Raw genomic sequence first — 14,539 nt, 5'->3', positions numbered from 1 at the left:
AAAAATACACTCCAAGGGCTTCTTTCCTTCAGTGGAGTGTGTGGACAGTTGTGTGTGTGTGCGAGCATGTGTCTTCAGTACTAATCCCCAGTCCATCAGCTCCCTGTTCACTAGGACAAACGGCTCTCAGATTCCTCGCTGTTGGACAAGCCCGTAGCATAGACTGACGTCAGATCAGCATATCCCTGCGTCCGTTGTACAAAAGAGCAAAATCTGCTTTTATTTTCTAAACATAGCCGAGTCTCTGCACTCTCCTGAGGACATATCTACAGTAGGAAAGGAAGCCTGGAAAGCTGTTGTCAAAGAAATGTCGCTGAGATGAGTAAGGAGACTTTATCAGAGACAGAATAATAATTGTAGAGAGCTGAAGGGAGTGAAAAGATGAACTGTGGATTACAACGAGCGCAGCAGCAGAAGACTTATCTTAATCCATAACTACATATCTCACTGTGCAAGCTCACCTGCAGTATTTCACTATTCATATCTCAGTTAGCCAGACAGCTGAACAGTTACATCAGTGTGTCATTTTCATTTCAACCATCATGCTTTCTTTATTCAGTTTTTTTGTATCACTCCTGCCAATCAGAGCAGGAGAGATGATTTCATAAAGGTTGTAACCATTTGGGCTTCCTCCAGTGGAGGAGGGGTTTACACATAGGACACTGGTTCATCTTTGTTTTGGACACGATAGTGACAGGAGGCCGTCGACTGATTTCATGTCAGAGCAAGTGACTGTGTAGGGAAGATGTGAACGTTTTTTGATTGTGAGACAGAGGGAGTGTAATGATTGTTCAGATTTTGGTGGGGGGGGGGTTGAGGGTTTGACATTAACTGACATGTCTAGGCTTCCACACTGAGCTGATCCAAATGTAGAAAATAAAAGTGAAAAAGTTTACAGAACAATACGAGGAAAATGTTGATTTCTGCTTTTTTTTGTCTGTACACACACTCATAAAACACACTTTCTCTTCTGTCAGAAACTAACAGTTCACAAAAATGTGAGTTAAAGTGCTCATATTATGCTAATTTTCAGGTTCATAATTGTATTTAGAGGTTATATCAGAATAGGTTTACATGGTTTAATTTTCAAAAAACACCATATTTTTGTTGTACTGCACATTGCTGCAGCTCCTCTTTTCACCCTGTGTGTTGAGGTCTCTGTTTTAGCTACAGAGTGAGACATCTCACTTCTGATCCATCTTTGTTGGGAGTTGCACATGCGCAGTACCTAGGTAAGGACTACAACCCAGTCAGAAGCAGAGTATGAGGGCGTCCCATGCTAGCAGCTAGGCGAGCATTATAACGTGTTACAAAGTGACGCACGTTCGTCACGGAAGTAAAGGCTGGACTACAATAGAGCTGTTTGGAGCAGTTTGTCAACAGTGTTTTTTTCAAGTCCCTTTGGGGTGGACTTTGGGCTTTTTCACTTTGTAAACCTATAACGTGAACAAAAAAAGATATATAACACAATAAAGGAAAGTGGAAAAGCCAAAAAGCATAATATGAGCACTTTAAGTTTGCATTCAGTGTTTCTCAGCAAAAGTAACTGTGTGTATCCTTGAGGCCTGACATGTCTTGAATCCATTTCCTTTCTCATAAACAATTTGAAAATTTGCTATTTAAAATCATTGTGCATTGTTTACATCCATGTTTACTAGCTTGCATTCATCTTCTTCACTGCCCAGTTCACATTGCTACGTTTCTTGATGGCTGCCAGCGACTGTCAATCATGGAATATTGCAAAACTGCTGGCGAGAGCTATATTGCGTCAGTGGTGTGCTTGTGCACATGCATGCTTGTCCTGGTGCATGTGCAGTATACGAAAAATGGGGACCCACTCGTAAAAACGTTTTTTTAACCGAAAGAAAAAGAGTTGGGCTGCAGCCACATGGTCATGTTGCCCGTGGCACCCATGGGTGTGAAAAGATAATAATCTCAAGTGTGATAATGGGACTCTTCTGTCTTTTTTTAATAAACATGACCGTGAAGTGAAGATAATAGAGTTGGGCAGTAGACTCACTGCATGTTTTGTTGAGTGGATTATTCAGACTCCTTGATTTGATCTGTTGAATTATTCATGTGTCTGGATTAGACCCACCAAGAGCCATCAGGAAGACATACAAGACAACAGTGTTTTGCATACACATCTTTAAGAAAGATGCTGATTCTCTGCTTTTGTTTTATGAAAGCATCTCCTGTATAGTGAATTAGATATTGGGATGGTTTTTTTTTTTATATTCTAGTTGAAATGTCTCCAGAAAGGCCAAAAAAGATATATCAGTGTCAAAAAGTCAATCTGAAGCATCTCTTTGCTTCTTCCTGGTCCTCAAAGACTAATGTGCTCTGTAGATCCAAGAAGAGTCTTCTTCAAGGAGACACCTCACCCTGTTCACTCATGTGTGAATAACATGAGTGGTTCTGCCGTTGAGGAGATTTCGAGCTGCGTGAGCTCAGGAAGACTCCACTCTGGTTTATGTGCTGCAGACTTCAGAAGAATTCTATGGAGTCTTTGATCTGAAGAAATGGATCAAAGCCGACTCATACTGCGGCCCGGTGGGAAACTCCCAAGAAAAGACAGAATATTGAAGCATGTTCAGAGGAACAGACTTAGACGTGTGTCCGTCTAATTTAGTCGTTTTAATATTTTATTTATCCTTGTTTGTCAAATCAGCTAACGCTACGCTAACTCATTAAATTAGACTCATCTTTGGTTGAGTGGAACTGGGTCGTATGTTGCTCTTTTTGGTCAGAATGGTTGAATGTTTTGGACAAAGAAATTAAGTTATAAATTGTGGATAATGATATGACAGATTATTACAATAATCAGAGGTTATTACTTCATAATATGAGTGGGTTTTAGCTCATAATATGTAGTAATGTTGACAATTTGGAAATGTATTTCTTTGACAGAACAAATTCATGTTTGCTGTTCATAAAGAGATGTTCTCATGTTTGACAAGCTGCTACATTACCACCAGATTTTACATTACCAGCTTTTACAAGCCACAGTGCTCATTTTAAACTGTTGAAGACTGAACCAGAGAGACGCCGACCAACAGCAGCATCCATGCGGAGCTTCAATTGAGGTTAATAAGATGTATTATTTTCTGGCCAATTTCTTCTTTCTTTCTATGAATTGAATAAAGTCTCCTGACTGTGGAAAATGGTCTTTTTAAAAGTAAAATTTCCTTAACATCATAAGTGTGTGAAGTTGTCTGGACGGCCGTACTTTGATTCAGCTTTAGCTTTCCGGTAGGATGATGTTAAATGTATTACTTTTTCGATTATATTCAATACATACTAGTCTAAGTGTGGCCATCATCAAACACATTAGCTTCACAAAGAACCTTTCTAGTCAAAATAATTTACTTTATTGCTACATTTTTGTTTTCTCTATTTCCTGCAACAAATACATGTATGTACAAAATATTAGTAATCTGAATATGTGAAGAATGTGTTTGTTAATTAGTTTACTGGAGACTTCAGTTAAAAGATGCCTGGCTTTACCAGCAGCTGTACTGCAGCATTGCATGGATTTGTTATTTATTCTGTCCATCTGTCCAGAGCCTTGCTGACACATTTACAATCTGTAAAGACTTCACAGCACAGATGACAGCGTCTGACTCAACTCACACAAACACAGAAGGAAGTTTTAACTTTTATATATCCAGGGAAAGTTCCATTTTGCTCCTTGTTCTAATCCCACCAGGAAGCTGCCCATTACAGCTCAGTCCTCCACTGCAGGCCAATTACCCATTTCTGAAGGGGTTGCTACTAGTTCCAGGGAAATGTCATACATTTTCTCACCTTTAGGCTGTAATCACAGGAAGAGTTCATAAACTGGTACCACAACTACCACAACTACTAAGGCATTGCCCATAATTGGCCCTAATGCTAATTTCACACAGAATGATAGTTACGTTATTGTAACTCCAGATTCTATGAGTGTAGGCATAGCCCTCTAAGCCACTCTATTGGGTTTATCCCTTCGCGCATGCGCAGTCGTGAAGATTTTCTTTCTCGCCCTTGCGTACCGCTTGGGCTTCAACTACGTCCGCAAATACTGTATATAAACAGAGCGGACCCGTTGCTCTGCTCCCAACCGAGGGGGTAAACTTTGCTTCAGAGCTCGAACCTTCTATGGCGCCATTTTGATGCTACAAAGCGATCACCCAACGTTAGCATTCCATTGACTGCCATTCATTTTGACAGCGAATAACTTTACATCTGAAGCGTTTAAAGACTTTATTTGTCCATTGTTTATTTCTAAAGAAACACAACAATGTATAAACGGACCATTACCTTGTACCTCACGTTATGGCTCCGTAGTAGACATTTTTGTAAAAATAGGCTAACGATTGTGTCATAACCACGCGACTTACTGTCGCATAGTAGAGGAATTACCGTATAGTACAGGAGAAGCTCGCAGACAATTTCGACTTACATTAGCTGTTTACGTTTAATTACTAATGTTAACTAGCATTTTAGTTAGCAGTAATTAGCCTGTGTCCATGTTATCTCCTTCCATATACCTACGGTCTCCGTCTCTGCAAGATTTGGAATGATTGAGATTTCTCTTGGCACAGCTACCAGAAGACTTACAACTGTATATATATATATATATATATATATATATATATATATATATATATATATATATATATATATATACATATATATATATATATTAGGGCTGTCATTCGATTAAAAAGGTAATCTAATTAATTACATACTCTGTGATTAATTAATCGAAATTAATCATTAATTATATATACACATATATATACATATACATATATACACATTAATATATATATATACATATATATATACACATACATATACATACATATATATACATACACATATATATATATATATTATATATATAATATATTATATATATTAGGCCTGTCAATCGATTAAATTACATACTCTGTGATTAATTAATCGAAATTAATCGCATACATAATTAATGGTGCCTGAACCGATACTTTTTAAGAAAGTAAAAAAAGAAAAGGAAAAAAAAGGGTACTAAACAACAGTTAAACAGTTAAAGAACGGCTTGTTTATTGCTAAGGCCATATGGTCAAAATTAAATGATTTAATAATAATGTATAACAATAACAATAACTTATTTCACTAGTAAATTGCTGTTGAACGACAAAAACAACCACCAGATAGGAAATGGACATTTACAATAACTTCAAATGCACCATGAGAATGTAGTTTACCAGTTTCATTGAACGCACCGGCTGTGTTGTTTCTCCGATGGCAGCTGCAGATTGTTACATCCCGGTGTTGAATCCTCTACAGTAAAACACAGTCAAACTTTACACCGTTTAGCGTTAGCTGTCAGCATTTTAACCGTGTTTAATCCAGCTACTAGCTAGCGGTAGGCTAACGTTAGCTGCTGTCGAGTATAGTGTTAACTAGCGTCACGTGCAGCGGTGTTTGTGTTTCCTGTAACGTCTGTTTCAGAGCATCAGAGAGAAGTGCAGAAATATCAGTGGCACCAGATTTTTATATATATATTCTGATGCTGGACACCTTCTAAATCTTTTTTTAAATATTATATTCTATTTTGCACATATAATAAGACATTCTTTTGTGAGGGCCTCGGTTCTGTCAGAAGATTTAAAAACATATTTTCTATATAATTATTTACATTTTTAGATGAAGTCCATAAAAATTATCATTACCGCAACATGACATTACATTAAATATATGGTTAAAAATGTGTGTTTTTGGCTAATGTTAAAGTAGACTCTTATTACTCATGCTCAAAGCTATGTAAAACTCTGGGGACATTACATTTCATATTTATTATTTTTTGTGATTTCATCATTTTCTCTCATTACCGAAACATACGTGATGATTTACAATTTCTTTTATTTAATTGTTTTACTAAAAGATAACATACACATTTGTTATGTAGCAGACCTTAAATAAGTAGTGTTTTAAAACAAAATATGATTATCTAATTATTACTTAATTTGTAAAAAAGATACATGTTGCAGTAATGAAAATGTCATTTCGGTAATGAGGATCAATGTTTCAGAAATGAGACTTAGCTCAATACATTCACTGTTGACAAAGTGGTTTGATGCCTAACCCTATTTTACATATTTAAAACACATACCATTTTTAAAAGAATATTTATTTCATAAACAGTGTTTCATTTTCTCATTTATCGTAATCATCACAGTACCATGCCTTGTGTTAACAAGTGTTGTGTATACAAGTTACAATCTTATGCTCATAAAGAATCATGTCATGTAGCCTACATTGTAGCACTAACAAATATACAACCATTAGTATACAGATTATCATTCTAGTATAACATAAAATCATGAGAACTTTTTCAATGTAACATACCATCATGTGGTCCTGAGAAACATTTAAATGTAACAGCATCATGTGCTTTTGTAAAATGATTTTAGTTTAGCTAAAAAAACTTTGGTCCTGACATTCAACCACACAACCTTTTTCTGAGAATAATTTCATGTGAAGAACTTGAATAGCAGCAACTCAATTTATGAGTTGGTCAAACAACTTAAACAAACAACTTGAACGACTGCCTTGTAGCAATCACGTTTTCCCCCAACTGTAACTCATTCATGAGCGTTTTCTGTGTTTTGCCCATATGTCAGGTAAAATGCAGAAATGTCTAGCACAGGAGGTGACAGGAAGTGGTTCTGGGATTATGTCCCGTATGTCCTGACGATAGTACCAGACCCTTTCTCCTGGAAATCTGATGCTCGGCACATAGAAGCGGTTCTCCCCTGCACAAGTCATGGTGTCGACTTCATACTGCCCTTCACCAATCTGTTTTAAGAAACATTTTTATAGTCTCTACACATTTTGGCTGGACAGCATGTACTATAATGTAACTGGAGAAATATTCACATATTAACAGAAATCTTGAAATAAAATTCACCTGTGTAACTGTAGCAGGGAACAAGTCACCATCATATTCAACCAGGACCCACTGTCCAACCTCTATGGGGGCCTCGGTTCTGTCAGGGTCCTCATCTCTTCCCTCAGAGAACATGTGGCAATTTGCAGAAAAGCACTGGCAATTTTTTCCACAAAAGCATGACACCTCCCGTGTGTTTATGACTCCCGGTTGTGTTGATGTCAGCAGTTAGGGTGGAATTCAAAAAGACAAAGATGAAGTGGAGTATCACACATTGACTAAGTTACAGACATTCTTTTGTGAGATTATTTCAGATACTGGTGTGGTCTGCTTTCCATGTTAATTACATGGGGAATTTAACTTATTTATTTAACTTCTGTAACTAAATTTACTTATTTAATTACATTTCTTCATATTTACTCATATAATTAATATAAATGTTGACTCACTTGGTGTATTTTCAGTGTCCCAGGAACTGTTTTCAGGTTGGTGGGGAACCAATTCACAGCTGGCCTTTATGTTCTCCTCTGATACTTTGTACAGTCACTGATGAATTGTTCTAATACAGAGACTGCATCAGGAATACTGGTCCCATAAGAAACAATTCTGTTCGCAAGATTCTTCAAGGCCCCACCTACTCCATCTGGTGCACCTTTGCCATGTGATGCCTCACTATAGTTTCAGGTCACCCATTGAAATCCATGCATAAAGGGCACAGTGGAGGCTAAATAGAAAGATGTTTTGTTTCTATACTGGGAAGTTGGGCCATCTGAAATGAAATGTAGGTTGTGGGCTTCAGGATACTTTCCTCGTATGTATCTCAGCACTGGGTCAAGATGAGCCCAGGTTTCCACTGCATCATGCTGTAGGCATACTGAGAGGGATTCAAAGTCTTCCACTCTGCCCCTACTGAGATAGAGTACCCCGGTGTGGAGGATTACCTGATCATTCCCAGTTCCAAAATGGGTGTCCTTGATTTCTTTGGCATATTTGCAGCTGTAATTTTCGCTGTAATCCACATGCACAGCAACAGCATCATCTGTCAGGGTATCTTTCATTGCTTTCAATGTCAAATATTGGTGCTTGACATTAAACATGTGAATGGCAAAATCTGGGAGGTGTTCTGTTGTTAGGGCCAGCAACCGCTCAATGGATGAGGTATGCTTTTTGAGGACTGTTTTCTTTGTCTGCCTTTCCTCTGTAGATCCATCCTTGAGGGTCTTTGTTACAGTGACAGACCTTGTGATCCACTCTTGCCAGATGACAGTGTTCCCCTGAGTGAGATGATCTAAGGATGTGGGAAAGGTCTTTTCAATGCATTTTTGACATCTGCCATACATGCAGGACATGTTGCCAGTGTCACACACACTGGACTGCACAAGATCCTCTGGGCTTGATGTTTCAATGATTCCCAGTTGTTGCATTCTTTTTATTTTAAAGTCAATGTTCTCGTGCATTTTACATGCACACGTCTCTCTGTTTTTAACTTTAGGCCTAATAATCCAAAATGGCCTCAATCTAAAGAACTGAGCTTTGGACACGGTTTGCTCAGGATGTTCAGCAAGGAAGCGTCGATGGAGTTTTGCCAAGGTGTCTGTGAGTGCTCTTTTTCTATAAATGTGTCCCTTGCGACGAATCTCTCCAGCCTTGCCATTTATGACAGTTGAGACATCATCCTGATGTAGGAACATGGTGACAACCTTGCCAAGTTGTTTCTGCTTGCTATTGATCGGCAGTCCCTTTTTAGCCTCTCTGATCTTGACCCTCTGTGAAATATTTGCTGGTAGCCTTGGCATTGCACTTTTTTGTCTATTAGCCGCCAGCCTTCTAATTTTTCTGTTTAGTGTCAGCAAACTGCTGTTGTCTTTGCCCCAAGTTTCTCTTCAGCATACCTTAGTTTTGCTCTTAATTTGGCCACAGTCTTTGATGCCCGCTCTCTTTCTCTAATGAATGGCCGTGTTCTCTGGGGGGTGGATGCCTCCATTGGCCCTGTCAGGTCTAAACTTTCTTCTGCTGGTGTTCTGTTCAGATTTTCATTATTTATGTCCAGTTCCTGTCTGTTATTTTCTTCATTTGCAAAGGAATTTTCTGCCTCACTTAATGAAGATGCTGGGGTTAGATCTAGAAGTGCTTGCTCTTGCTTTTTTTTTCTGTAATATTTTGCTGAATTTTTTTCTCCATTTTATTTTTTTTCTCTCATGCCGTCTACTTACGTTTCCAATACCTGGAAAAGGAAAAATGAATGAAAGGTGAAATGCAGTAAGCACTGATATATACAAATTTTGGACTATGATCATAATTGCACACAATTGTTCATTTAGGAATGGTGTGTGTGTGTGTGTGTGTGTGTGTGTGTGTGTAAGCACGCACACACATACACAGAGACAGGCATGCCTGTCTGTGTGTGATGTGTGTGAAAGAGTGTGTGTATGTACAATATATACTGTACAATTATGTCAGCCTTCACGTTTGCATGTCAGCATCAGTGTTTATGTACACGTGTGTGTGTGTGTGTGTGTGTGTGTGTGTGTGTGTGTGTGTGTGTGTTTGTGTGTATGTATGTACGCTTATTTTCATACTGCTAGCTTGAAGAAAAAGTGGGAGCAGAGCAACGGGTCCGCTCTGTTTATATACAGTATTTGCGGACGTAGTTGAAGCCCGAGCGGTACGCATGTGCGAAGGGATAAACCCAATAGCGTGGCTTAGAGGGCTACGCCTATACTCATAGAATCTGGAGTTACAATAATGTAACTATCATTCTGTGTGAAATTAGCATTAGGGCCAATCATGGGCAATGCCTTAGTAGTTGTGGTAGTTGTGGTACCAGTTTATGAACTCTTCCTTAGAGGGCGAAGCCTATACGGAATAGAACAATATTGTAAACTCACTTGAATATTCGTTTGATTATCGATTGTTGTGTCTGCTCTCCAGTCATTAGCCACAATCACAGAACACAGCCTCCCTATCTCCCCTTCTCTGTAGCTCTTAGTTATGCGGTTATAGTTCTAGACTACCTCCTTGGACACACTAAGCTTCTTTCTCCTCTCTCTTTCCGTCTGTGTGTATTCGTGTCACAGAAATGCTTGTTACTAACATAGCTCCGGGGAGCTTATTCCCCGGAGTCCTTATGTTCTTTTTCCACCCAGCATCATCATCTTGGATCATGATGGCACCTACATTATGGTGGCAGCTGTCGCCGTGGTCCTGCCCTATGCCCTGCTGTGCTCTATTACACCCTGCTACGCACTGCAATGCCCAGCTTTGACTTGCTGGCCAACGCCCTGCCACGCCCTGTTACGCCCTGCTGTGCTCTATGACACCATGAACTATTATAACTATTACAATATCTTTATTGTGACTATTATTGCCATTGTTCATCATACCTCCAACCGGCCCAATCAGACACCGCCTACCAAGAGCCTGGGTCTGTCTGAGGTTTCTTCCTAAAAGGGAGTTTTTCCTTGCCACTGTCGCACTTACGCATTCATGCATGCTCTTGGGGGAATCACTGGAATGGTTGGGTCCTTGTAAATTATAGAGTGTGGTCTAGACCTACTCTATCTGTAAAGTGTCCTGAGATAATTCCTGTTATGATTTGACACTATAAATAAAATTGAATTGAATTTAATTGAATTTGACAATGAAAGAACAGCAAAGAAAAAGTGCAATATCACCGACTGTGAACTACTGTGAGCGACTATATGACTATGACTTTTTAAGGTTTTTTTCATGATATATTATACTATAACCTTTTTTTAAGACATACTATACTATGGTAAGACATTTGTATGACATTTTATAGGACATACTATACTATGTCATTTTTATGACTTTTTATGACACTATTTATATGACACACTATACAGTTACTTTTTTAATGACGTTTTAACTTGTCAGGACATACTATACTATGACTTTTTATTTGACTTTTCTTATGACAAACTATACCGAAGACATTTTTATGACACTATACTATGAATTTTTATGACTTTTTATGACACACTATACTATGACTTTTTTATGACTTTTTATGACACAATATACTATGACTTTTGTATGGCTTTTAACAACATACTGTACTCCAACTTTTTCATGACATACTATACTATGACTTTTTCATGACATACTATACTATGACTTTTTGCGACTTTTTATGACATACTATACTATGACTTTTTTATAACTTTTTATGACATACTATACTATGATGTTTGTACGGACACTTACTGTGACTTTCTTGCGACTTTTCATGATATGCTATAATATGACTTTTTCATGACAAACTATACTATAACTTTTTATGACACACCATACTATGACTTTTTATGACACACTATACTATGATTTTTAATGACTTTTTACCTATTCATGACATACTATACTTTTTCATTGACTTTTCTTCTGACAAACTTTCCCTTTTTTATGACTTTATTTGACATACCATACTATGACGTTTTATGACTTTTTATGACCTACTATAGTATGACTTTTTATTAACACTATACTATGACTTTTCATGAAATACTATACTTAGACATCTGGGGTCCCACAGAGATCAGTCTTGGGCCCTGTTCTCTTTGTAATATATATAAACGACCTGCCAGATATGATACAGTCTGATGTTTACCTTTTTGCGGATGATACTAAAATTTTCAGAATAATAACAAGTGACACAGACCGAGCCCATCTTCAAGAAGATCTAAGTAGCATGGGCAAATGGTGTGGCCAGTGGCTATTAAAGATGAATCCCGAAAAGTGTAAACATTTACATATTGGGAAAATGACACTGTAGCCAATTATGTAGTTGGGGATATAGTAGTTAATCCAGTACAAGAGGAGAGGGACGTATGTGTTGTGGTGGATGGTTCACTTGAATTCCACACACATATTTCTGAAAAAGTTAAAAAAGCTACATCTATGATTGCAATAATAAAAAGAACTTTTCAAAATTTAAGCAAGGATATATTTTTACCTTTGTAAGATCTCACCTTGAATATGCAAGCTCCGTCTGGTGTCTATATAAATTAAAATATGTAGAAAAAATTGAAAGGGTCCAGAGAAGAGCTACTAAATTAATTCCAGGAATGAAAAACATGTCTTATGAAGATAGATTGAGGAAATTAAGTTTACCGACTCTCATATTTAGGAGATACAGAGGAGATATGATTCAGGTGTATAAGCTTGTACAGGGAATATATGATGTAACAGTTGAGCCTATCTTTCAGTTTTGGAACAATAGGTACGATATCACGAGGGAATTCTTTAAAACTTTACCCTAGAACATGCCTGTCTGAAAAGAGAAAGAACTTTTTCACACTACATGCGGTAAAATCATGGAATGACCTTCCAGAAGAAGTTGTGCGTTCCCCTTCTATTAATTCCTTTAAGAATAGGCTGGATGCATTTTGGTTGTCAAAAGGTGTAATGTATAAATATAAAGCTTGTCAGTAATTTATGTAATTAATTTATGTAATTTATTTATGAACTTTTAGAAAACTTCAATTATGAAATGAATGTGTTTTTATAGATGTGCATGTATGTGTGTATGTGTATATGTGTGTGTATGTGTATATATATATATATATATATATATATATGTATATATATATATATGTATGTATATGTATATGTATGTGTGTATGTATATGTATATATATATATGTATGTATATATATATATATATATATATATATATATATTTGTTTTGTGTCTTTTAGAGTCTGGGATAGAGGATTGTATATCCTGTACCAGAAATCTTTTCAATAAATTTCAATAACTTTTTGACTTTAAATGACAAACTATACTATGACTTTTTATGACTTTGCATGACATACTATACTATGACTTTTTATTTACCTTTTCCTATGACAAACCTAACCAAGACAGTTTCATGACTTTTTATGAAACACTAAACTATGAATTTATTATGACACACTATACTATGACTTTTTTATGACTTTTCATGACACACTATTCTATGACTTTTTATGACACACCATACTATGACTTTTTTATGACTTTTCATGACACACTATATTATGACTTTTTATGATACACTATACTATGATGTTTTATGACTTTTTGATGATATGACTATACTATAACTTTTTAAGAATTTTTATGAAACACTATACTATGACTTTTTATGACTTTTCATGACATACTATGCTATGACTTTTTCATGGCTTTTATGACACAGTATACTATTACTTTTTCTTACATTTTATGATATACTATACTGTGACTTTTTTATGACATACTATACTATGATTTCTTATGACTTTTCATGACATACTATACTATGATTTTTTTATGACACACTATACTTTGACTTTTTCATGGCTTTTATGACACTATACAATAACGTTTTATTACTTTTTATGACACACTATACTATGACTTTTTATTACTTTTTATGACATAATATACTGTGACTTGTTTATGACACACTATACTATGACTTTTTAATTACATACCATACCATGACTTCTTATGACACTATACTATGATTTTTTATGACTTTTTATGACATACTATACTATGACTTTTTATTACTTTTTATGACATACTATACTATGACTTTTTATTAACACTATACTATGACTTTTTATGAAATACTATACTTTGACTTTAAATGACAAACTATACTCTGACTTTTTATGACGTTTTTATGACACACTATACCATGACTTTTTTATGATGCACTAAACTATGACGTTTTATGACTTTTTATGTCACACAATACTATTACTTTTTATGACATACTATACTATTACTTTTTATTTGCCTTTTCTTATGACAAGCATTCCCTAAGTCATTTTTATGACTTTTTATGAAACACTATACTATGATTTTTTTATAACACACTAAACTATGACTTTTTATGACATACTATACTATGACTTTTTATGAATTTTTATGAAACACTATACTATGCTTTTTATGACTTTGCATGACATACTATGACTTTTTATTTGCCTTTTCCTATGACAAGCATTCTCTAAGTAATTTTTATGAATTTTTCATGGCTTTTATGACACACTTTACAATGACTTTTTGTTACATTTTATGATATAATATACTGTGACTTGTTTATGACACACTATACTATGACTTTTTAATTACATACCATACCATGACTTCTTATGACACTATACTATGATTTTTTATGACTTTTTATGACATACTATACTATGACTTTTCATTCGACTTTTCTTATGACACACTATACCTAAGACACTTTTATGACATTTTATGACTTGCTATACTATGACTTTTTATGACAGACTATACTTTGACATTTTATGATTTTTTTATGAAACACTATACTATGACTTTTGACATTTTCATGACATACTATACTATGACTTTTTATTTGAGTTTTTAACAACAAACTATATCTAAGACATTTTTATGACATGTCATTACATACTAAACTATGACTTTTTCAGGACTTTTTGACACAATATACCATGACTTTTTATGACACACTATACTATGACATTTTATTACTTTTTATTACATGCTATACTATAACTTTTTATGACTTTTGATGATGCAGTATACAATGATTTTTTTTAATTACTTTTTATGACAAACTATACTATACTATGACTTTTT

The sequence above is a fragment of the Sander vitreus genome, chromosome 6 (genome assembly GCF_031162955.1).
Source record: "Sander vitreus isolate 19-12246 chromosome 6, sanVit1, whole genome shotgun sequence".
Lineage (NCBI taxonomy): Eukaryota > Metazoa > Chordata > Actinopteri > Perciformes > Percidae > Sander > Sander vitreus.
This window is presented reverse-complemented; position numbering follows the sequence as displayed.